Raw genomic sequence first — 26,478 nt, 5'->3', positions numbered from 1 at the left:
AGCTCCACTCCAAAGCTCACCTGGAAGCTCCACAGGCAGCCTGACCATTGAGCTGCTGTCAGGAAGTGAAGACAATCAGGCATTTAAAGCTCAGTTCACTGGCACAAGGAATGGAATATTTCATTCACGGATATACCTCATGTTTAGGCATAACTGTCATCCTGCCCAGCTCCTCCCCAAGGAATCCCAAGGCACTGGCAGCCTGGTACCACTGCCAGCATCCCCTGCCCTTCTGCTGAGCACCTTCACTGGGACACTGCCACAGTGGCACCACTTGCTACAGCTCTGGTTCAGCCTCTGGACACTCCTCTGCTGGAAGCAAGGAGGCTTAAAGCCCCTCCTGCAGAACCAGAGGTGTTCTGTGCTGATGACACAAACTGTTCTCAGCGTCTTTTTCACTTCATCACGACAAGAGTCAGGCAGAAGCTGCAGCTTCTGAAGATTTGCAAAAACTCCTATCAGAAATGCAGGTCTCGCTGTCCATTTTTTCCCTGAAACACCAGTTTATATAACTACAAAATCTCCCAGCATATGGAGGCTGAAAAAATTCAAAACAACCCCACCTGCTCAAACCTCATTAACTAATGAACACCCGAGCAGGGAAAAGCACAGCACTGCCTGCTGTGTTTGAACCTCCAGGTACACTGGGTGCTTTTCTAGCTGAGCTTTCAACAGGTCTTCCAGATGAACAAGGAATGTCAGTGAGACACTTATACAATAATAACCACACGTGTAGATGCCTTTTCCCACTGCTCTGTGTCAACCTTGTTACACCTGAAACTTCCCTTAGGTATCACTCAGAGATGTCCAAAAGGACATTCAGCCTTGGTTCCTGCCATGTAGTCTCTACTGAAGCCATGCTGACTCATGCAATCGGATTTACAGCTCTGAGCCACAGCCCCTCATCCACAGGCTGGTTTGGCAGGTCAGACCCCAGCCCTAGAGCCTGTCCTGGCCCTGCCTTAGCCCCGGGTTCTCCAGCACATCTCACCTGCACCTTGCACCATCACAAGCAAGCAGGGACAATGCCACTGTTGCTCTTTGCAAAGTACCTTGGGATCTACAAACAGCACAAGCAGTAAGACCTTTTTAGTAGGTGCTGAAAAAGCAAATATTGTTAAGAGCAATTAAAATGTTTCAGAAGTACCCGGGAGTGTTTGTTTATCTAACATTTCCCTGAAGTTTCCTCCCGCACGCTGAGCCCCACAGGCCCAGAGGTCCCATTTCTCCTAACAAATTTAATGCAATAAAGCCCTTGACTGCTGTTAGGGAATTGCACCAGCTGGTAAAAGTCTGATCCAGGAGGGAAAGAGAGTAGCACACAATGGATCCCTGAAGCTCCCAATTAGCACGTCTTTTTCAGAGGTTTTGGAGAAGTCTCTGCTTAAGCAAGTTTTTATAGCAGGAAAATCTCACTGGTATTAAACAAATTAACACAAGAAAGTAAAGGTCGAGAAGATCAGGAAAGACTCCCTTTTTGCTCTCTGTAGGTAACACCACACATTTGCTTTTTCTAATAATAGCTGCCGAGCTGCTCTTTAAAAAGAGTCCATTAGCAATTAAATGTGCAGTGTCATCTGTACAGGCTGAGGGCTCATTTCTCTTTCCTGTCACTTTGTGGCAACTTAACCTTTACACATTTACTTGTCTGAGAGTGTTCATCCACAGCTCCAGCACAGGCTGCACTGTTCCCAGCCTGCTCAGTACCAGGGATTCCTTCCCAAGTGCAATTGTTCTGTTCCTACACTTCTAAAGTCCCGTGGAAAAAAAAAAGGAGAAAAGAAATGAGCTTTTGGAGGCGATGACCCATTGTAAGACTTGGAACCCCTTCTGGAAGGAGATCCTCCCTTCTGCTGATCCCACCCTTGAGCTGAGGGGAGCTCAGGGACTGATGGGGACTGGATAAATGAAGAACATGGGCCAGCCAAGCTCCTTGGAGGAGCTCCCCCTCAGCTGCTTCCTCGCAGCAGGGGAAGCAGATCCCACATCCCAGGCTGCCAGCCCTCCTCAAACCTGGCACCGACCCCACACCCGGCACAGACAGAGTGCTCAGCTGCTTTCTGAGCACCCGGCAGCCAAATCACACCCTGAGGGACCCCCGGCCCTTTCAAAGCAAGCAGCACCAACAAACAACCCTGCCAGGAAGGCTCAGCTGCATCAGCTGCTTTTCCATGCTTTTAAGTGCTCGAGGTCCACCTCCAATCGGTGCCAGTGCCATTTCAGCAAGATGTACAGCAACCAGGACCAGCCCCTGTGCTGAAACCTGTTCTCTGTGAGCAGAACTACGTGCTTTGCTATTAAGTTTTAAGAGCTTAGGGGTGTGGAATCACTACACCCCTAATAATGCAGTGTTCCAGGCACAAGGATACCTGTAAAGCACGGAACAAGGATAACACCACTGAGGTGTCTCTTCAGCTCCTCGATGAAACCAGCCTTCAGTGCAACTGTCACAATTACACATTGAATTACAGGTTTTCCTTCTGTGGCCTAAATAACCAGCAGGAGAACACAGAACACAGACAAAGCACCTTTAAAACAACTGATACAGGTTCAATAAGCCACTACAAGACAAGAGGATCAGGGCATGTCACTAGTAAACAATATACAGGCATCCACGCCTTCCTGACTAAAGCTGTAAGTTATTTCAAGCTGCAATTGTTCAGTGACCATGGTTTCTCACAGAACCCTACTTTCAACGATGCCATGTAGCACAAGCTGCTTACAGACCACACCTAAGCTGCTAAAAAAAAAAAAAAAAGACAAAAGAAAAAGGCTGATTGCACACCTTAACCCCTCAAATTATTCCTTCATAGCTTAGATATCTACAGTACTGCAGGTACCAAATTAGAGGTTGGCAAGAACAAGTGTTATTCGGGTAGCCTTGAAAGAGCTAACTCGAGTTTAAGGAGAGTTTAAAAAGTTTAACTATGAAGAGAAACTTCCAGCCTGAGTCATTTGTTTCCAGTGCACATATCATTAGCCCAAACCAGTAAGAGAATGATGCCTTGAATATGAATCACTGTGGTTGTCATTCTGCTAGACAGTTCCCTTTGTTGGCTGAGTCAAAAGAGATAAGTTGCTGCTTATGATCTTGGAAGATTCACATAAAAAAAAAACAAAACAACAAACAAAACCCCAGCCCCGAACCTAAAATACCACCAACACAACATAGCTGCGGGTAGGTTTAAACCTGCAAGTGCTTTGCACTTTATCTAATGGGATGCTCAAGATAACTCCAAGTGCTTCACAGGCAGCCAGCCCGACTGCTTGTCTAGCAACTGTTGAATATTCAGCAACAGTTTGCTCTATAGAAGCACCTGCTGCCCAGAGATCCAAGGCCACTTCACAGAAACTAATGAATTCCCTTCCTCGAAAGAGGCGATTGTGTGGCTGCATTGAAGGCAGATGAGTAAGCCCAGCTTGCCTTTGCAACAGCAACCCCAAACAGAAGCAGGAACCAGAAGACAGTGATTCCCATGGATTCCTTCTGATCCTTGTGGGTCAGGAAAGCAGTGTCAGCTCTGCCTTGCCCTGCAGTGACCTGACTGGGCTTTCCCAGGTTGGAAGCAGTCCCTAAAATATGCATATAATACAGCTGAAAGCTAGTAACTTGGCTGACAGACAGGCTACATGACATGCCTACATCAATACATTCACGCTGAAGAGCAAGCCTCGTTAAAATTCACTCCCGTCACAGCCAAATCACCAGCACCCCTGACATTTAGACAGCTTCACAGTATGACAGAGGAGACAGGGAAGAAAAGAGCATCCAAGTATCCCACCACTGTGCAATTTGATTGGTAAGAGCTGGACCCACCACACACGACCAGAAACAAGCAATGCCACATGCACATCAGCCGTGGCACTTCCCTCGCCAGGATCGTGCCCCCAGCCTGCACTCTGACAACCTGAACCTGCTGGGTATGGGGCAGATGCCAGTCTGAGTCCCTGCACCCTCCTCATTCACTTTCTTCCCAGCAAAAACGCAGGAAAAGTCACTTCACCACAACTGGAAGGGAAGAGGTGCCACGTGGAGGTGTGCCAGGCTTGGTGGTCTCAGATGATTGTTACTTACTGTTGCACATCCATCATAAGAGAAAATCCAGGCTCTCTCATCTTTATTTAAGCAGCCACTGCAGTGGAAGGCAAATATTCTCTTAATTACTGGGTGACAAAGAAGGGTGTGAAGCGTTTCTCGCTAATGTGTTTTAGAAACAGCCACTCCTCTACAAACATTTGCATATTTACACCAAGTGGGCCGTGAACTTTTTTTAACGCCCAGGTTCTCCCCGGCATATTTCCCTTCCCTTTTCAATCGTCAGGCAGAGGTGGGGAGGTGCTGATCTACCCTTTGATCTCACGGGAACAGGAGAAACCGCGGAAGAGGAAAATGTAGCAGCACTGAGCGAGACCACACGTGGGCATCTGCAGCCGTGATGTGAGCGAGCTCTCGCCCACGACTGGCTCCCTCTCCCCCACATCTGGCTCCCTCTCCCCCACGCAGCTGTGGCCGTGCACAGGGCACAGCAGGGGCTGCTCGCAGGTAGGCTGCTGGGGAGGCAGAAAGCCACAGAAACTGCTTCCATCTCCTCCTCCAGCACGGAAGAACACCAAGTCTCCCCACATAAAATCTCTCAGAGTTCAGCATCGGTGTGCAGAGCATGGTTATTTTACCAAGCTGTTCAAATAAGAAGCTATTTTAGGGCCATGGGTTAGTTAGCTCAATGCAGTAGCTTCCTCTGACTGTTTTGTTACTCAAATCTAATATTTGAAGTTCAGTTTATGGCAAACCTTCACACACTCCTGCTGTGAGTATTGGAAGGGGCAAGTTTATTCCTAAAATCCAAATCCCGGATCGAGTGCTGGACAGAATCCTGGAAAGCCAGTGCAGAGTCCCCAGACACAGGGCAAGCTCTGCCTGTGCTGCAGTGCACTGCCAGCCTCTGCAGGATAACATCTGTATCTCACACAATTGTGCAATTCAAGGACAGCAGGTTCGGACTGAAAGACCGAGCTTCAGCTTCTGGGCTGTTCCTGCTGAAGCACACGAGCAGAGGGCACAGGGGTTCTGAAAGGCTGCTTTGTGCTCTGGCTGGGGAGTTCAAACTGACGTGCCTTTTCCAAGGCAAGGGAGAAAGGGCGTGTGCAGCCCGGAGCCAGGCAGGGAACGGCAGGAGTCAGGAGTGGTTACACTCTGCTACCTGTCACTTTAATTGGCCGTAATAGAGATGCCAGACCTCATCATGCACAGGGTCCAGATCCAAGCACTCCTTTTCACAGGTCATTGTTTATGCTCTGAAAGTTTTAACATTAAAAGACTTTAGCAGACTGCTAATTTGATCCTCTAAAGAAAGTTAAAAAAAAAAAAAAAGCTCTTCCCTTTACTTTGAAGTTGTGTCCCATCACTCCCCAGGCTGCTTCCCACTGCTGGACTATCATACACTCATCAGCCATCACTGGAGGCTCATCAAAGCAAGGAGCATCCCTTTGCAGATGAAAAAAACATCCTAATCTGCAGCGCTAGGAAAAAGAGTACATTATCTTCAGCATGAACAGGGCCAGCCCATCAACCACAGAGTTCAGTTGGAACCTTGTTCCAACGTTGTTTAGGGCACATTTAGCTCTGAGCTGCAAGACAGTTTCCCTTCTCTTTCACATCCCCAGTGGTGCAAAGTGTCACCATGCTGGTACACCATGAGCATGTCACAAACACCACTCAGGAAACTCCTAAGGTGTCCACTCCAGAGGGGCAGAAACGAGACCTAATTACCTAAAAAGTCTCTGGTACCATTTCTAGAGTGAAATGCTTGTGACTGTGCATTCTGCCAGCCCTCTGCAGACTGATCCCAGGGTCCTTCCCACACAGTGAACTGCTGGGACAGCCCACAGCAGGTACCCCCCTGCCACCCCCTGCCCTGGGACAGGACACTCTGGTCTGGCAGCTCTTGTGTTGAAATGAGCTGTGAGCAACTCAGCATTGCCTCTGCAGCGTGTGTGGGGGTGCTGCAGACCTTGGCTTATAAAAGCTGGTATGCAACTAAAAAAATTATTCATATTTGCTTAAAAAGATCTGCGCAGCAGATAATAAATGTGACATAATTAACCCTCTTGAGAAGCCTCTGCCTTTAGATGAGACAATCTCACTCTATTTTTAAAAAGTCAGAACAGCAGTAACAGGGAGGGGGGATGGAAAACGTCAAGCTCTCACCAGGGTTGGCTGCCTGGGACTGATGCTCAGACCTGACCTTGTTGAACCTGTCCCTGCTGAACCTGCCCCTTCAGGACCAGTGAAGGCAGCTCTGGCACACTGTGGGCAGCAGCATTTACCACTCCTTTGGCATGGACACTCGGCAGCAAAATTAGGAAGGCCGCTGTGCCCTGGGTGCCAGGTGTCACAACATCACTCACACAGCAAACACAGACCTGCAGCTGAAGGTTCAAGGCACCCCAAAGACCCCCAGCACAGACCAGTCTTAAGACCAAGGGTCAGAGTATGGCCAGATTACGTTATTTTGAAGCAATGCTACAAGTGAACACCCATACCATGACAGGGAGAGCTGGAGGCTACTTCCAAAGAAATGTCTTTATTCTAAGCCTAAAGCAGAGTCCAGCCCTCGCCTCTCAGTTCAGTTCCCTGATTAAGCAACTCTGTAGTTACAAGATGCTCTTTGGTGTTTGCTGCTCAGGAGACAACTCAGCTCACATGCCAACATGTTTTCCTTGACAGGCCTCAAGGTCACCCAGTTGGGTGCTCAGTAAATAACAAAAAACACTTGCATCATCTTTGCCCGGGGGTGCTGCAGGCAATGGGTGAAGAGTTCCTTGAGCTGACTTAGTGCTGCCCAGCCCAGTGGCTGGGTGAGGAGAAGGAGGGTATTCCTGGCACCTCCAGAGCACCATTAGGCACAAACAGCGTGAAGAACAGGAAGAAGCCGTCCCAGGCAGGAACAGTTCTGCCTGTGTCTGAGCTAATTATTTACAGGAACGCTGGTCAAATTCCCATCCCCCCAAAAGAACTTGGCAATTATAATATTCACGTTTCTTTTCTATACCACTGCAAGTCTGGCCTCCAGCAAACACAGGGAAATAAAGCCATTTAAAAGAAAAACAAAGAAAAAGAGATGTTTGCCTCACAAATGATATTTCTGTCTTGCCACCCACCCAGATTAGATTATACTGCAATCTCCAGAGGGGAGGGATGCTTGGGGAATGGGAGCAATTTCAGACCCCAAGAGGTAGAGAAACATCTCGAGTTTCTTCAGCACAGTAAGAAATCCAGCCATGCCTGATAATGAGTGGTTTATGTTGGCAAGCAGAGGGAAAGCATTAAGGATGTGGCTTTGCTCTAGTTTATACAGAAACACTTCCCAGAGCTCATTGGTCACTGAATGCAGACAAGCCTAAAAAGTAATTTACTTCACATTTAAGAAATATTGAAGTAGCTCTGAAGAGCTCCTCATTAGGAGGAGGAAGGAGCTGCTGGACCTTGGCTGCTCTTCAGCTGGTGGCTGGGCAAACCACAGGTGAAAGTGTCTCTGCTGCAGGAATAACTGGAACTGCAGCCTTTATCCAGCAAAGATTGTAAGCACTGATTTTTAAAAAAAATTTTCGTCTCCCCGTCTATTTATAAAAGACATTTTATTTCTTTTTGAAGACAATCTCTCACATACCTGCTCTTCTACTTTCTTACAGTGAAGTGAATGCATTAATTGCAGAAGGGCTGCCAAGCACATCACTGAGCTCCACACGTGACAAACATGAATTAAGAACCCACTGATCATAAACTCAGGCTCAGTCAACAAGCTGTGTTTTTTCACTTAATACAGTAAAATACACATAAGGCAGGAGATATTTCTACCCTTGGATCTTCACAGACAAAGCAGATGGGGACCAAACAGAAATCATTTATAAGAACACTAATTTGCACACTGAAAACACGATTCAAAGCAGAGCCATATGCAGAGACCCCCTACTACTAACCAGCAGTATTTGCTGCAACACAGTGCCCAAAGCGCTATTTTATGTTGTCAGGAAGGACTCACAGAGCCTGTCTTATGTTCAGTGTAGCCATCAACCTACATGACTAAAGGAAGAACAAAAGGAATGACACTATTATGCTGCAATTCAGAATTTAAGGGGTCAGCTACCCAGACATGGCGAGCATTTGAGAATATTAATGTTTGGATAATGGTTAATTCAGCAGAAACTCACCATTAGTTTTATAACCATTTAAAACATTTCACTAGGACACTATTCAAAAGACTGAGAGTTATGATCAAGCCATGCTCAACACATGCAACAGCACTGGTTAATCAATAACTGGAGCAAAGTGATTCCATTCCCCGTGCTATTTTGGCATGGGAAGTGTTTTGTTTTGCAGGCTTTGCACATGGCAGAGATTCCCCAACCACGCTGGTGGTAAGAGCCCCCTGACAAGGCAACCACAGCTGAGAAACATCTGCCCATCAGGTGGCTTCTGGGAGACCTGCTGCTGTTTGCAGTAATTCTTCAAATAACAAACTTAAAAGAAGCCCATTAAAAGAGTATTTAAAACTGCTTGAAGGCTGCCACATCTAGTGTTGGGTAAGCTCAAGCTCCTCTCAGTTTGGGCAGATGCTGCCAAACACCCAGTGGAAATTCCAGTCTGTCCTTCTGTACCCAGTTGCATGAATAATATTCCCCAGTACTGCAGATATCTGTTGGTGACTCCATGTTATTCCACACCTCCCCAAAAATCAGAAGGTCCACAGGCAGAAAAATCACAGCTGGGACAGGGCAATCTGATCCCAACACTGGAGCAACCCCACATTCAGTGTGTCATCTGAGTGCAGTAAGACTGTTTTCAACAGAAGCAGTTATGACAGCATGTAAAAAGGGAGCAAAATGATCACAAATTATCACTGGTACAAAGGCCTGGATACAGGTACCACAGAGTCCACCTTCAGGGAGCCTATTCTGAACCCATTTCAGAAGTTTTCCCTCCTCTGTGCCTCCTCCTCAACGTAAGTTGATAAATCAGCCAAATAACACGAGGATAAATTGTTACCTGTGTCCCCAAAGCCACGAATAACCCCACAGATCTGCCACAAGTAATGAAGGTATTGCTACCAACCAAAGCAACAACATCGAACTGCCACTCCAAAATCAGCAGTAGAACAATACACAGAGCAAGGACTGCCCCAGATCACTTCTGCTTAACAGGGAAGCACAATTGCTCCTCTCCATTTCAGAGACACAACAAACAACTGCAGGCCAGGAACTGTTCACAAAGTCTACACTCCCACCACTGAAAGCTTCAGAGGAACATCTCTGCTGCGAGCTGCTTTCCTACGGTGCCAGGCACATCTAACCCAGGCCCATCAGGGCAACACGGGTCCCACACGAGGGCTACAGGCAGCGTCTGCAGTTCCAGCCCAGACTGTCGCGACAGCCACACACCAGCCGCAAATCATTTTTTCCTGCCTATGTCACCGGCATCCCAGAGCCAGCAAATGCATTCAGAACCACAAGTGGGTATTAAAAACAGTCAACAATAAGTAATGGCAATCCAAACACGTTGCCAGTGCCACTGAAAATAATTACAGAACGAGCCCCCCCTGCTTGTGTTCATCCTAAAAAAGTAGTTTTTTCCTCCTCTTCCCCTTGTAAAGGGTTAAATCCCAGATTTTTGGGCATCTCCAGGTGATAGAGCAGAGTGCTATATGAGGCTCAGCTACGCGGGAAGACACCCCTTCCTCCCCAACACCCCCATTTCACCCCACATGGCTGCTGACAGCCACGTATGGTTTGGCGTTTGCCCATATAATAGTATCCCCAGGACCCGCTCGCTTCCACAGCGAGCCCAACCTTCCAGCACACACAACTCCGGAGCGAAAAACCCCTCCTTTGGCAAACAAGAAGAAAAACCCCCAGCGGGGTTCCGCTTCGCTCTACCTGCATTCCCCGCGTTTCACGAAAACGCGGACACCGCAGCAGAAAGCCCAGAGACGCTTCTCCCCCCCCGGCTCCTCGATCCCCCCCGGCGCCGCGCGGCCTCACGGATCCCCCTTTCCATCAGGAATCTCCCCGTCCTGACGCCGCAGCTTCCGACGGGCAGAGGCTGCGGCGTGAAACCCCACCCACCCCCAAAAATACGGCCGAGAACTTCTCCTCACGCCGCACGAGACACCGAGCGCCGCTTCTCCTTCCTCCTCCTCCTCCTCCTCGCGCGTTCTGTGCCGCCCCTGTACCTGGCGCGCGCCGGAGTTTCGTGCGGTGCCACGCCCCCGTCCCGCCCGCAGAGGGGGGCGGAGCGCGGGGGGGGCGGCGGCGGCGCAGACCACTTGAGATCCCCGCCCCGCCGTTGCCAAGCACGCGGAGGGTCCGGGCAGAGCGTTTGGTACCCGCGGACATCGGAGCGCGGGTCCGTCCGTCGCGTCCCCGTCCCCGCGGGTGTTGTCTCCGGGGTGGTGTGGTGGGAGCGGTGCGTGCCCGACCTCGCTGGTGCGTTTAGCTGCACTCCGGTTTCGCTCAAAAATAATACGATGTCGCTCAGAATTATTCGTAATTAAAATCAGCTGTGATTACTAGTGAGAGGGGAAAGCTGCTTGGGATTCCTGAGAAATGAAGTGCGGCTTAAAACCTCAGTAATTCTCTATAAATTATATAATTTACATTTATATACACACACACATATATATATTACATATAATGTTTATATGCAACTGTGTTTTTAAAATATATATTAATTATATATTTACACGAAATTTCTATGGTTTTATATAATTATGTGTGTGTACATGACACAAGTTGCCCAGAGAAGCTGTGGCTGCCCCATCCCTGGAAGTGTTCAAGGCCAGGCTGGACAGGGCTCTGAGCAACCTGGTTTAGTGGAAGGTGTCCCTGCCCATGCACGGGGATTTTAAGGAGATGATCTTTAAGGTCCTGTCCAACCCAAACCATTCTATGATTCTATGTGTGTATATATATGTATATATCTATATATCTTTATATATCTATATCAGTGCTCAAGCCTATGGTGGGCAGAGACCTGTTCTCTGTGGGGAGGAGGTTGCAGTGAGAAGGTCCCAGAGCAGATCTGGGTGAGGGCAGGTAAAGCACTGCCTCACTCCAGGCACTGCACCCACCAGCCTCCCCACCTCAGGGTCATGGACAACTTTCCTGCAGGTGGTGAGTCTGCAGGAACACGTCTGAAACACCAACAGAGGAATTTTTAAGAACCAGTTATGGTTTTCTGACACCTAGTAAGTGAAGGGCCTGCCTGGCAGACATGGCTGTGAGGTCCCCAGGCAGGGACAGTCTCTGGGAACATCAAGAGTTCACTGGGGAACACCTCACCTGCCTGGTGTTCCCTCAATCCTACAACAGAGTGATGATAAAACAAAAATCTACGCCCTTCTTGTCATGGTGGTGCCAGGCCAAAGCACCCTCAGTGTGCTGCAAAGCAAAACAGATCCTGTTAGGAAGTGATGTCTGTTTTGTCCTTGATTTTAATCCCTTTAGTTACAAGATAAAGAGAAGCAAAACAGAAAGGCTGAGAACAGTCACACTGACTTCGCTATTTTACATTCACTTCACTTAGAAGTTGTGTAACTTCCTTTTTCGCAACACCTCGAAAGAACTGTGTTTGCTGTGCTGTCTGTGCCAATGAAGAAAAAAATAAAGAAAGAGAATCTGTTTCTGTGGCTTTGCAGCAGAGGACTCTGAGGAAGAAGGGGGTATTATTTCCACAGAAATTATTTCCCCTGTCCAAGGACCTAACCCTGCCCTCACTGACTGTGGCAGTTTTCACTGCTGTATCACACATGCAGACAAGCACCTCCCTCCCAACCTTAAGGTACTGAAAGACTTGGAAAAGGAAAGAATTCCCAGTCGTTACCCGGCCATTGGATCCGGCCATATTCCAAAACCTGGTTTTAAAGTTACCTACAGGTGTTTCAAAAGAGGCAAAGCTCTTCAGGTTGTACTTCAGTAACAGTACTCATGTACAGAGTTACAGAGATGTTGTAAATGTAAATCATTGAAGATCACTGAAGTACTTTACACTTCTGTCCTCAAATCTTTCGGACTTCGCTGTGTCCAAAGACAGGGCATTTTCCAGAGAGGCCCAAGAGTTACTTGAAGCAGGGGACAAGGAAATTCTCACAAACAGACCAAAGCAGGCAGACATAGCCCACCAGACAAACCCATCTACCAGACAAACCCATCTACCAGCTTAACATCTCATGTCCCAGGTACTGCCTGAGCCTTCCCTCGTTTTCGTCACAGCCAGTGACTCCTAAGTGTGAAATATTGCTGTTCAAAAAGTGAAAGAAGAGAGAGAAGTTCATTAGCCTCGATTCTCACATGCAACGCTTAAAGCAAGCACTGAACTTGACCCTTTACGCAGTTCACTGAAGGAAAAAGAAAAGAATTCCCTCTCTGCTGAGCAGGGAAGCGTTGGAAGGGTGGGGGATGCCTTAGGTTTGGTGTAACAGCAACAGATGAAAGCGAAGTGCAGCTTCAGCCAGCACAGGCTCTGTCCCCACGTGTCCAGGGAGGTCACTGGGAGCCAGCAGGGCTCAGCTGGGGCGGGTCCCTGCACACACAGGACCCAGCAGACCCCCAGCTCCCTGCGGTGGCTGTGGGGCTCCAGACCCTTCCTGTTTGGAAGCTCTCCTGGGAAGCTGATAAGCTGATAATGAACGGTGTAACAGCGATCAAAACCACCTCCCAGATATCCTTCTATTCATTAATCTAAATGAACAGGAAAGCACTTTTCTACAAGACAGATCTAGGGACAGAAAACTGCACTGCTTATTAAATAGGGCACTCCTAAAATCCGCTTTTCCTTTCAGTATTCAACTTGAAAGAGACAGTTGTATGTCAGGGGTTCACTGCAGAATAAACAACAACCTTAAATGAAATAATTACCTGCACAGTACATTCTGTAATGGTTTCCTGAAAGATGCAAGTCAGAAGTGTTTGTATTGTTACAGGGATTAGGCAGCATTACAGATATTGTGAAATGGTTCCTGACACTTACAGAACCATTAACCAACACAGCCCTACTTCCAATAGCTTGTGATGAGCAAAACGTAAAATAATCATTAAACAGATAAAGCAGCAACAGTTAAAATGAATATTATAATAGAGATGTTAAGAACATAAGCACAACTGTGTGGTACACCAGCTGAATGTACTACTCACTTTGCTACCCAGGGCTTTGCCATTTATTACACAGTAATAACTGAGAAGGCACAAATCTCTCACTGAGAGAAGTGTTTCTCATAAAGGTCCTAGAAAACCTACAGGGTTTAGACAATCACTGCTTATTAAACAATGACTGTATAAAACCTTTATTTAGTAATAACCCTAGCAATAATACAAGTCCATTTCCCACCTCATTAAAGCTAAGTCTGATTAAGTGGAGATTGTTATAAACTGTCTTTGATCTCCATTGAGACACAAACCTTATTTTTACATATTTCATGGTGAAGTGACAATTTTCTGTTTGATATGACTTACGATTCGTTTCCTACAAAGGGAAGTGCTGAGCACGCTGCCACGGCTGAGGGAGGGCAGGTGGCCATCACTGGCTTCTCTTGGAGGGACGAGGACTAATTTTGGGAGTGACCCAGGCCTTCAAGTGCTTCATGCCCAGGAGCAGAGGGGGTGCACGTCTGCCCAGGGCAGCAGCTGGGACTCCCCTGAGTCAGCGCCACAGGAGGAGATGTTGCGTGATAACATTTTTCCCATCTGAGGCTGGAGTCTGTTCTCTTGTCATGATTTCAGGCAGCTGAGGGATTTGTGCAGGTTGGTAATTGCTCAGATGACCACAGACACTGAAATTCGCTCCAGGCTTCATGTGTAGTTTGCATGAATAGGATCTGCACATGGAGACCCTCCTGAGCGTGGTTATTCGGGTATTCTGTGACTCCATCAGCAGCAGAATTGCTGCTTTTCAAAGGAAAGCCCTAAGGTGGCAGATGTGCTCATCCAGGGCCTTAATAGCTGGCCCCTGAAAACGGCAGGGTGTTCCTTCACACCTGGTTTCCAGCTTAATTCATCTTGTTTTTCCCTAAATCCCACCTGCCACGTGCCTACTTCTCCAAAGAGGTGTTTGAAATACTCTTTGTGCACTCTTAACTCCTGTCCAGGATTTGAGGTGGGGTTCACCTGTTACTGGAGAGTAAACTTTTATCCTTATTACCACAGGAAAGGAAAGAGATGGTTACACTGGCAAAAGGACCCTTGGTACTGCCAGATCCCACAGAAAATGCTATGGAGAAGCATGCCAGAGGAAATTTGGGAAAAATATTCCTATTTGGGTGCTTAAGAGGAAGATTGCTGAATACACAACTGCCTAAGTCACAATCACTGCTGACTCTTTCCCTGGGAAGGGGGAGAGGCATGGCAGGGGGTTGGAATGAGATGATGTTTAAGGTCCCTTCCAACCCAAACTATGATCCCTCGATCCGATGATTTCCAGTAGCACCAGAGTCCCTGCTGAAACCAGAGGCTCCTGGCCAGGAAACGCTGGGTAGGGTGTGTTGCTGAAAGGGTTTATGGCAGGACAACCTGCTGATCTGGTGCAGAGCACCGCAATTTCTCTGGAGCAATTCTGAACAAAGGCTGGCACCTCCTCTGCTGTTCCAGGGGCAGAATGCTTCCTCTGAATCTCACTAACTCATCACTCACAGGCGAGTCACCCTAATGACAAGAAACTGGAGCTGAAATGCGAAGAACAGAGACTAATTAATAATGAAGATAATGAGATCACTGGAATGTATATACCAAACCTGCATCTTAATTATCTCATGAAAACTGGCAACTCCAATCATGCTTCAAGAGCCTTTAATCGTGCTCTCTCTGATGAATATTGGTGGCTATTTCACAGAGACATATGTAAAAATACCTTTTGTATAGGGTTTTTCCCCTACAATAAGAGTCAGCCAAGTTACTACTGTGTGTAACTGCTCTGCTTCAAAATGAGATATTGCAGACTTGTAATTACAGCTGGCCTGATCTTCATCTCATCTACTCTCATCTTATTTTGGAGTGCTTCCTTTGAAGGAAATGCAGCAAGACTGGTGTGAATTACTGCAGTATTATTATGAATCCCTTTTATTATGACAGAACAAACCAAGAATGATCCCTAATTAAGCTAAGAAGTTTCTGCAGAAACACAGGGAGAGTACAGTCCCTGCCCCAAAGACCTTACAATTAGGATAGGCAAAGACAGACTTTGAGGTAGGGAAAAGGGGACAGAGGGAATGCAGAATGAGCTCGCTCCAGACTACAATTTGTTCCCATGACTTGCTTGAAGGGGAGGCTGGGGGAGGCTGAGATAGGATGAACATGGGAGAAGTGTGGAGCTGGTGAGATGAAGACTGTAGAGGGGGAAGAAGCAGGCTGAACTTACAGCCAACAGAGCCTATCCAGAACTTTCTGCAGTTTCCTCCCTGCCCTCCCCATCCCTTCACCCCTGGATGGGGTGAGGAGGTCAGCTCCAAACTACAGCTGCACAGGAACATTGCTCTGAGTGAAGCAGGCTCAGCTCAACCCCTGCTCCCACTCCCAAAAAAACAAGATCCCAAGTGTCTGCAGAGAGGCTTATTTTAGTAAGTAAGGAAGCAGCTCTTCAGACTCCACACCATGGGGTAGACCAGGGGGGTCTGCTCTCCCCACGACCTTTAACATCAGTGAGAGCAGAGCTCCTGCTTGTGTCCTACCCTCAGGAGCAGGGCAGGCAGCCAGGCACATCAAACAGCTCGGGTCAGACAGGGCTCACAGGAGAAGGTCTCTGTGCAAGACGAGAGCACCAAAGGCAGGACGGGGCTGGCTGAGGGCCCATTAGCATCAATTCCTTGGGCCTCTAATGAAGCTGGACCTGACTCTGTGACACCCAATTACAGCACAAAGACATTTTGGGGGCCTTACCCACTGCTCTCTCTAGAGAGGAGCTACTTGTAACCTTTTTGCCATCCGTAGGTTACACTTTAGTTGCTTAATGAGGCTGCGTTTGGAGAGATTTTCTGTGTTCCTCTCCAAAACCCCTCACAAGGGACAAGTAGTCAAGAACTGTGAGTCCAAAGGCCAGATAATGGAACAGGATATGCCTTTCCCTCTGAAAAGCAGTTTAGTTTTTGTTCATCACCGCAACTGTACCATTGGCATTTTTTGTATCAAGCCCTGAAGGTGCTTCATAATGGTAGCTGTAAACCCACGATTAAAGCACCTCTGTCAAAAGCGTTACAAAAATATGCCAGACACAAAATCTGCTCTGTTTAGCCTTTGTCAAAATGCCCAATAATAAGGAATAAAATAAAACAATAGGCTATGTGAGCAATTTCAAGTGAAAAATACACAGCCTGTCCTCTAGAAATGGGCTGGGACGGCTCTGCAGACTGAGGGCACGGACACGTTTAAGAGTACAGAAGATGGCAAGGAAAGTGTGAGCATCCCTGAGCCACCCCAGAGCTTAAACCAAGGGGGAGCCAAGCAGAAAGATGGAATCACATTTACTCAGCTGTCTCTGCTCTGGCAAATTGACTCTGCTCCTCCGTGGCTCCAGGAGTTACTGCCCTACCTGAGCAAGCAACTGGCCAGGACTCAGGTGAGCCTGGAGCTGTGGATGGAGCTGGGGGTTCTGACAGCCCCTCTAACACATATGTTGGATTCTTCTGGATTCTGCTTTGCATGGTGTGCAGAAGGCAGGCTGCTGCCTGGAGAACACACCTTTTGGTAGTGTCAGCTCTGAGCACACTTTCATGACATTTTTAAGCTTTTAGCCTCTACTCCATATAACACACCTTGTTAGCAGAGGAAAGGAAAAGAAAAAGAATCAGCTGTCCAGGACAAGAATAATTCATGCTGACCAGTGGCTAATACTTCTCTCATGACACATGCTAAGAGCAAGGTTGCAGAACAGAACATCCTAAAGCAAGGGAAAGGCTGTACTGAGCTCATGGGTGCAACATTTTGGTCCTATGGCTTGTTTGCATCAACACATCTCTTTAATCACACAATCACACACTACTTCCCACTGGTCTGGATGTGTCCAGGACACAGGCTGGATGGTGCTCAGTTTATCAGCCACTATTCAATATCTGCTTTAGTCTCTTGATCAAAGTGCAGCTTCATGTCTTATTTATGGCTACTACTAACAGCCTGCTCTGCAGACAGAACTATTTATTTCCCCCCAAGCTTTTCTGTGGTGTTCATCACTCTGACATCTGAGTGCTCTGCAACGATTAATTTATCTTCATAGAGTCTCTGCAAAATGAGGGAAGATGGTATTCCCATTTTACAGATCAGGAGCTGTTGCACAGACAGATTGAGGTCACACATTTCCACTTATGATAGGTCCTAGTCTGAAATGTCTCAGATCTAAATTTTTTTAGGTATCTTCAAATATAATGCCAAAACAAAAATCTTCTGGTTTGTGTGTTCAAACAGAGCTCTGACTGGCTTCTTACAAAGTCAGGCACAAGAACAGGGGAGGATTAGGGACTGTGAATGCTGGTCACCAGAAAGGATGAAAGCTTTCCAACCACCAGTCTCTGGAATACTGAAAACCAACACAGATAACCCATGTGAACGTAAACCACATTATTAGAGCCTTTGATGAAGCAGCAAAGTATACCTTAAAAAACTATACACATAGGGACCTTCCCTGCCTTTACAACATGGGACCAAATCCTGAGAGCACAGTTTAAGGCAGGGAGAACTGCAGGTTCTCTCCACTTCTTGGGGTCTGGCCCATTAAGCACGGAAAAAACCCAGAAAGCTTTGTACTGCAGAAGACCACCCTGGGAAGGGAAGCTTTTGTTTTATCACTGTGCTAAAAGCATCTGTGGATCAAATGTGCCAGTATCACTTTACAGCATGGAAACGCCGCCCAGGGGACTCTCAAGACTCATCTTTTCAAACGCTGATACTTCTTTGTCAGTTTTAATAAAGGGCAGCTACAAAAACAACATGGGCCATGTGGTCCCAATGAAGCAGAGACCGTGGCAATCAATAACAGAAACAATCTGCACTTCCTTGCTGGGAGAATTTGCTTTTAGCAGCCACATCTATATGACGAGACATCACTCCAGACCTCCCTCCAACCTTTATTTGGACAATGAGCCCACTGTGCCCAAAGCACATCTGTGCTTAGGGAGATGTGCAAATCCAGGACAGTGTTTAGACTGATAACATGACCATGCAATATAAGATCATGGATCACAGCTTCCAGGATATGTTTGATCCTCCCTCTTCTATCCTAAAATGGACACTTTTCTACCTCAAAAGAAAACTCCTCTGTCAAAATGTTGACTTTTAGTGCAATACAGATGTTATTTTCTGCTTCATCTCATGATCTCTTTCACACAAGGCCTCAGAAGTGCCCTCCTGGCTCAGCACACAGGTCTGCCCAACACAAGCTCCTGTCTCCAGCCCCAGTTTTTAGACATGGATGAGGTAGGTGTGAACAGTAAGGAAAGACAACAAAACCTGGGGAGAGGAGTGATATAGAAGTTTAAAGAAAGCCTTTTTCATTTGCTATTCCTTAAAGACACCAAACCGTGCCATGGGAAACGCTTTTTAGTTGAGAACCCAGATACATCTCAGACCCCAGACTGTATATGATTTATATCATTTAAATTACATTGCAGATCAAAGTTTTATTTGCTTGGAAAATTGCAGCTGAGGCCATTCACCTTTTCTGTCTTATCAATCCAGTGCCATCTTCCTGTAGCACATACCTAGTGGGACTCCTTAAGCAGAGCTGGTCCTCCAGCCCAGTGCCACCAACACCAGGAACTGGCTGTCACCAGGGAAAACACCCCCAGGGAACAAGGTGGTCTTGACTCAGCCCCTGGCACTGCCAGCTGTGGTCTCTCCATGCAGGCTGAGTGGGGAGCTGGTTGACAGAAGGATGAGCAGGTTGCAAAGTGCAGGAGCTGAACTGTTTGCAGTGTGTGACCATTTCCACCAGGTTAAGGTGCAGCTCTGCCTGGGCTCTGATTTCTCACAAGGATCTGGCAGTGCCAGCACTGAGCACTGCAGGGCCCTCCCTGCCAGCAGAGCTCCATCCTCCCCTGTCACCTGGTGACAGCACAGTGTGACAGACCCCAGCACCCCAGCCCCTGCAGTCCCTGGGTCTCCATGGATACAAGAGAGATGTGAACTGGTCTGGTTCCTGTGACTCTGCAGTTCACTCAGCTGCTGCATCCCTGATCTTTCACTTTTGGGCAGACTCCTGGCTCTTTACTCCACCAACTGAGGAACCAGATGTTTCCACTTCCTTCTGACCAGTTGTGAGCAGAGGAGCTGCCTTGTCAGGGTAAGCACCTTTCAGTAACTAATATTAATAAAATCATTTCAGTCCGAGTTGCAGCTGCTGCACATTTGTATATGCCTAGTTCAGGATTATTTTTGAGTTTAAGATCTTGGATCATGCAGAATGTCAGGAATGGGCTCAATCATCAGTTCTATCCAGAAACACGATTCTCATTCTGGGATATGGCTAAAAAAAAAATAGCAACCACTAAAATATTAACATATGGATGGAAAACCCTCACTACTTTCTACAAGTAATGCCTACAAAGCATTTCAGAGCCATGGTTGGATATTACAGAGGGAAGTCCAATCTCAGTAAGAAACATACAGATTGTAATTTAAAAGTCACACATGGACAGTCTTATCATCTGGAACATGAATTCTATCCTTAACGACTCAGTACAGACATCAAAACGATCCAATTTCCAACCTGGACCATCCCTAGCACATTCTTTTAGCTTTGTGATTTGTGGTTCCTATTCATCACCCATCCCCATTCCTACTGAAATCTAGCAAGTCAGGTACTTCCATCAGCTCTGCACTGCAGCAGGAAGAGACAGCAAGTCAATTTTCTGTGGCATCAGAGAATGACAACTCAATGCTTTCCATGACATTTCATTTTGGTGGATTTTAATCTTGTCCCTGAGAGACAGGAGCTGACAGCCATTTCTGGTTTGGTTTTTTTTTTTTTGCAACTCACAGATGCATAATAAGGAGAAGGTCAGTGGGAAGAGAGAAAGAAAACAAGATTTTTTGCACGGTGAAAGTGGTGCTTTGGAAAACCACCTTCCGAATCTCCAGTGAGACAAAAACAGAGAGAAAAGATACATGCAGAAAGCTTTTTTTATCAAACCTTGCAACCAGAACTATGCCTGCTTCCCCCATGCCACCCTTGCCCAGCTGTCAGATCCCTCTCCCAGGATTCTGTTCTGATATAAGCCAAGATCCAGATTCGAGGCTCCCGGGGGCAAAGCACTGTACTGAGATTAACCAGCATGAAAACCTGGAGTTCAGTCCACAGAGTTCAGGGAACATCGAGAGAGTGGGCAGCAAAGGGGGTTCACCTAAAAATGGAGCATCTATGAACCCCCAGCTGTCCACAGGAACTAATGGACTCACTTTGCTCCCCAGGTGTTTTCACTTCAAAGGAACAAAAAAATGCTTACAAAACTCCTGTCTTGATACTACAGCAAACAGCTCCACAAGGGCTGTGACAAGCCAACCACCTAATGCAGATGAGAAAGCAACAGGGATTTTTCTTGTACAGTCATTTGATGTTCTGCCCTTTGCTCTGGCCCAGCCAACTAGAGACAGAGCCTCTCAGGACACAAAAAAGCCCAAGATCCCAGACCATAAGACATAAAAACATTTCTGTGCACTGATTGCCTCCTCACAATAACCTCATTATCACAGCTGTCAGTCACCAGCACAAACCAGTCACCAGCATGGGAACTACTGACAGGAGATGCTCACCCTCCAACACATTCCCTGCCTGGAACAACACAGCTTTAATACCACCATGGGCTCCTCAGAGCCACGGTGGCAGTGTCCTGTCCCTCCCCTGCAAGGGGCTGGGAGGGTCACATGCAGAGATTCCCTTTGGCTCTGTGACACACTGCAGGGCTGCAGTTTACAGCCCCTTCCATTCCACACCAAGCTAGCACTCCTGTGAAGATAATTATTTAAGAACCAGATGCACACGCTGCCTTTTAGGTTCATGCCTCACAACAGCCATGTCCTGTGATCAGGCTGAAAAATTTAAGGGCCTTTTTTCTTACAGATTTCCCCAGCACATAAATCTTGTATTCCTTGTCTTATCAAAAATGACCATTATTAATCATTCACCTCGTGCACGATCTCTCTGTTTTATTCAAGTCCTTGATGTACTGATAAGGGGAGGCTAAATTCCTGACTATGCTATGTAAGGCTGGATTCATCACTCATGTCCAGTTCTGATCTCAGTACTCCTCAGCCACTGCTCAGGGGTGTTACAGTGAGCATTTGGTCCTGATTTATCGACCTGAACAAGTAAAGTGTTTTTAACAACTTTCAGAAAAACACTGTCGTCATTTTAAAATCAGCAAAAAAATCTTTCCCAAGGCAGAGATTTTTAAAAACCTGCCAAATCCCCTGAACATACAGTGCCTGAATCAGAAACTGCAACAGATGGAATCGGAGGGCTTTTTTAGTATTGTCTATTAATAAGTGCAAATGTTCACAATGACAAATGCAATGTATTTTTTAGTCTGCTCTGGGATAGTAGCCTGGTCTTAATCAGCACTTTCTGTCAAACTTCCCACTTTGACACAAACCCACAATACTCCAGTTGAGAGGCTGAGTGTGCAGATACACAATCACCAGTTCTTTCAGCCCCATGTTCCTGTTTCAGAGTAAGGTCTGTAAACACTCACACTGGTCTGACTACCTGCCAGGGGGGCCTGTCCTTCCACCTTCCCTTATTTCTCTCCCAGCACTCAACAATATTTTTATAACTGTGATTGCTCCATGGTTATATCTTAGTTAACCTGGAATTACTCCAGTGTAAATCAACTCAGAATCAGGCTTTGCTACTGAAATGACTGCATTAAGTCATGATACAGTTAAGTAGGAGGACCTGGCTCTGTACTGTAAACATCACAAATGCAAATGTCTTTAATAAAGTCAAATCTTTCGTTGTTATTTTTCATAGTAAAAACCAGGCAGCAGTGAGGAGGGAAGGGGTGGCTGTAAGCAATCTAAGCCTCAGGAGCACAGATCAACACGTGCAGGGGGTCCCAGTGACCTTCTGTCTTTGCCATGTCTTTAATTCCCACACCTAATTCCCTACACCAACACCTCCAACAGCCCAAGGCAGTGAAACGCCCTTGCCATGCTGTGAAACTTGGCTGCAAGCAACACAAATATTTTGAATCTGACTCCCGTGGCCTTTTCCCCAGGTTACACATCCAATCTTAATGGTTCCCAAAAGAACACTGTGGCAAACATAAACTGTGACAGGTTTGACAAATGCCAGCTGACGTAAAACAAACCTACTGTGTGTGTGTCTAACTGGAAGCAGTCAGAGTGTCATGTCTGGGGTTTGTGGTTTCTTCTGGGATCGATGCAACAGTTTCTACACACCATGAGTTTACTCCAACAGGAGCTCATTTTTATACAGAGAGCACCAGAAAGGACATGGGGACACGTGGGGTTATTGCAGAGGGAGCCTGCACAGGTGGCTCTGTGCTGCTCACCTGCAGTGCTGCTGTTCTGTGGACAGACAGCTGCACTGATCTCCCAAAATCACCCAGGAGAATCTTTGCCAGTAACTGGCCTTTGGGAGGTGCTGTCTGGTGCTGCAGGGCAGACACGGGAGAACAAGGGAGGAAGATTCAGGGCAACACAGCTTGGACATTTGCCATTTTGTAGCACTTGCATGGAAAGAAGGAGTAGCTACTGCTATTTCACTGCAAAAAAATCTGACAGAGAGAGGCTGTGCTTCTAAAGGTGTTTATGGCCACAGCCCTGTGAGTAAGAAATATTTCAGTATCAGAGCAGTTAATAGAGGCACAAAGCAGGAAAGCTGGGCAAGCAAAACAAGTGCCTTGAGTAACAAACCCCACAGCTCCTGCAAAACCTCCTGAAAGGTTCTGAGCGGGAAACAATCCATGACCTAATTAGGTGCCACTGTTACTGGAGAATAGAGGAAGGAACAGAAAGAAAAGAGGGGGAAGATAAAGGAGAGGGAGACAGGGAGGCCCAAATACTCTCAGATGAGTCCAAGGTGGAGCTGCCCAACACTGAGGCTTTATTTAACACACACAAGCACATTCCAAGGGAGGAGCAGAGAGAAGGGGACTTGCTCCCCCCTCTCTGGGACATGTTCTGAGTGTGTTCCAGGTGTATTCTGGGTGTGTTCTGTGGGTTTTCCAGGTGTGTTCAAAAACACCTGGACCCGGAACACGTCTGAAAACATGTTCCAGGTGTGTTCTTGGTATGTTCCAGATCCATGTGTGTTTGTACATTCCAGATATGTTCCAGATGTGCTGTACTTGTGTTCTTGATGTGTTTTAGGTGTGTTCCAGGTGTTTTCTGGGTGTATTCCGTGTCCCAGGTCCACGTGTGTCTGACCATGCCTGGAACAGGTTGGATCCTCTCAGTGTAATTTCCTACCACTTGCATGAAAAGGAAGTGTCTGCTGCCATTGCACTGCAAAGGAATCTGACAGAGAGAGGCTGTGCTTTTAAAGGTGTTCAGACACCTTCTTCCCACCCTTTAATTGCTACTGTTCCATATTTGTGTGATAAAAGCTCCAAGAATCACTTACAGGCTTTGCTGAACAGCAGGAACACAGCCTAGGTGGTCTCCAGCCCTAAAACTACTTTCAAGTGACTTCTCCAAGCTTAGACAAGAAAAGCATGACAAAGTCAGGACTTGGATGCTTCTTTCCCCATTCTTGCAATGCTACCCCAGGGCTCTCATGCAGGACCCTGGTGGGATGGAGGCTGTACAGGACTAAAATTATCCTCATCCTCATCAAAAATTTGGCTTCACTCCTTCCCTCCTCCCTGAGCAATGGGCAGCTCTGGGGTGAGAGGATTTCACATGATTCATTTTCTGCTGTGGCAGAGAGGATGTGTTTCCTCCTACACCTGTGCTTTTGTTCACTGGTGCTCAGACAAACGACCAAGCCCTGGGCAGTGACCTGGAGTGAGAGCAGCACTCTGAATTCCAGCACAGCAGTTATTTGTGAGGGTGGCTGACTGCACCAATTGTCTTTCCTTCCCAAGGGATATTGCCATTTTATCATTAAATCACAGTCAACATCAAAGCTGGAAGTCTCCCCAAGGCCTGAACAAAGTACATCACAGAGCTCCCCAGCTGAAACCAGTATTTCAGCTGCTGTTCCTGAGAAAAGTGATGACTTTTTTGATATTCAAATATGCTAAAACAAGCTGGCCACCAGACACACCCACAATGACCCAGTGAGCACCAGCACTCCCATCCAAGCCTGGTCTAAAAGCTACTGACATCAGTAGCAAACCTTCCTTTCCTTAAAGACACTTTTTGCCTTAGCCCTCAAACCCCTCATTCACTCATGCTGAGTCCCAACTACATTTCTTGAGCATCTCTGTTGGTTTAATCAGCCTGTGCCCTGCCTGGGGACAGTGCTGACCATGTGAGCTCCTCCAGGGAGGCTGAATGTCCCTCCAAGGCTGGGAGATGAGGCTGGAAACTTCTGATGCCCTTCGGCCACCAAGCTTAAAGGGGAACAGAAAGTGTGTCCTACCAGACCACTTTGCTCCTACAACTTTCTGAATGCTGGCAGCTCCTCCTCGCCAGGAATAACTTCTGTCCTCCAGGCTCACAGAGAACAAATGCCCTTTCTGCATTTGGGCATTTTCATGCACTGGTGAGTAGCCACAGACACAGAGCAAACACTTCAGATCTGTGGCTGAGTGTCAGCTCTGCCAGAAGAGTTGGCATTTGTACCTGTCCTGCAGACACAACTGCTCTGCCTGGAAACAGCACGGAAGCTGCAAGTCTGGTGTAAGACCTCATGTAAGTCTCAGGGGAAAAGTGCCCTTCACTCCAAAGATAAACCTGTCCTCCCTCTCCTCCACCCCCCTTGCAGAGCTGGCCCCAAGGATGCTCAGACCAGCCTTTCATGTCCATCTTCCAGACCTTTTCAATTCTCCCATGTTTTAATTGCTTCTGTTTTTACATTTGGGTGACCAGAGCACAAAAGAAACGAGTTCAAAGGCTTTCTCAAATCACAGTAAAACAGTAGGTGGTCCCCCCCAAGGCAATCACACATCTTACAATTAGACAAAAGGAAAATGAAGGAAATAATTGCAGTGTATAGGGCCCCTGATGTCAATTATCCCTGATGTGGGGTGTCTGCTCCCTGTTTCCTTCCCAGTGGCACAGCCCCAGGCAGGCAGAGGCAACACTGACAGCCCAAGGATGGATCAGCCATCAGTCACTCCCACCTGGTGTCCAGCAGGACTGAATGGCTTCAGCTGCCTGAACACAGACATTTAATGCCACTCTAAAAACCCAACATGCTCGAGGCAATCACAGGGATGTGGCACAGCCCCTCCAGGAGAGCATTTCCACACAGCAGCACCACATGGGAACAGGCACCCAGGAGCTGTAGGTGAGGAGAGACACATCCTTCATGGGGGCTGCAGCACAGGGGCCCTCCTGGCACTCAGCTCCACTGCACCGTGTGAGCTGTGAACACCAGCTCACCACCCAGCTGCAGTTTGCTGGGCTCCTCAGGCTGCCTGAGCTGCTGGAGCCAAAGGTACCCCAGTCAGAGCCTTTTAGTGACCTGAGCAGGATCTGAGCTGTGGCCAGTTCTCCCCTCGGTCCCTTCTGGAAAAGGCAACAACTGTGTTTCTCCACCCCAAACCCAGAGGAATGCACCAGACCCAGGGGACTCTCCTTTGAGGCTGCAGACACTGCAGGAACTCACCTGGGAACACCCCAAAGGCCACGCAGCTCCTCTCAGGACAGTTATTGGATTACAGCTTCGGGCTCAACCCTTTATGCTTTAGGCTCTGTCAGATCTGTTTAATCAGCTGGTAATGTGACACTTCCTTCTATAAAGACCTGAGATCTACTTCCCTGGCAGCATGCCTTTTCCTCCAGGAGGTCAGCCTGCATCCCTGATTTCTCATGTGCTGCTGGCAGATTGGACAGGGATACAAGGCAAAAAGGAATTAAAACTATCAAGACAGTTGTTATTTCCATGTAAACCTGACAGTATGTCCTGCTCAAAAAGGGTATCTCAAGAAGTTCCTGAGGCTGGACCATTTCAGCTTCAGACAGAAGGAGAGGCTGAGCTCAAAACTCTTGACTTACTCCTAACACCCACTGGCTTTAAGTGCTTGAGCTGATTAAGGAAGGAGAAGTGAATCTCAAAAAAAATCAGAGGTGACTCAACAAACCTTGGATATAAATGTGAGCAAAAATGCACCACAAAAGAGATGTTATCTACTAGTCCACGAAGTTTACTGAATAACCTGCCTTGTGAGATTTCTGGAGACAGCACTGATGCTCAGACCTGGGACATCCTAAGTGCCCTGAGAAACTGCCCCTCAATTTAGATTTATCTCCTTTTACTTTCTATGCAGCTTTCTTGTCTCCCTCACCCATTTCCCAGATTCCAGCATCTCTCCACTC

General features: G+C 47.2%; 1 protein-coding gene across 2 annotated transcripts in view; it reads right to left on the bottom strand.

Moving 5' to 3' along the window:
• RAB11FIP4 (RAB11 family interacting protein 4) overlaps positions 1 to 26,478 on the bottom strand; it is a 62,213-nt gene that overhangs the window by 14,981 nt on the left and 20,754 nt on the right. The gene's annotated exons all lie outside the window — the stretch shown is intronic.

The sequence above is a fragment of the Manacus vitellinus genome, unplaced genomic scaffold (genome assembly GCF_001715985.3).
Source record: "Manacus vitellinus isolate BGI_N305 unplaced genomic scaffold, ASM171598v3 scaffold_24_pilon, whole genome shotgun sequence".
Taxonomy (NCBI): Eukaryota; Metazoa; Chordata; class Aves; order Passeriformes; family Pipridae; genus Manacus; species Manacus vitellinus.
The sequence above is the reverse complement of the archived record's forward strand: the minus strand, read 5'-3'. Positions and strand labels throughout refer to the sequence as shown.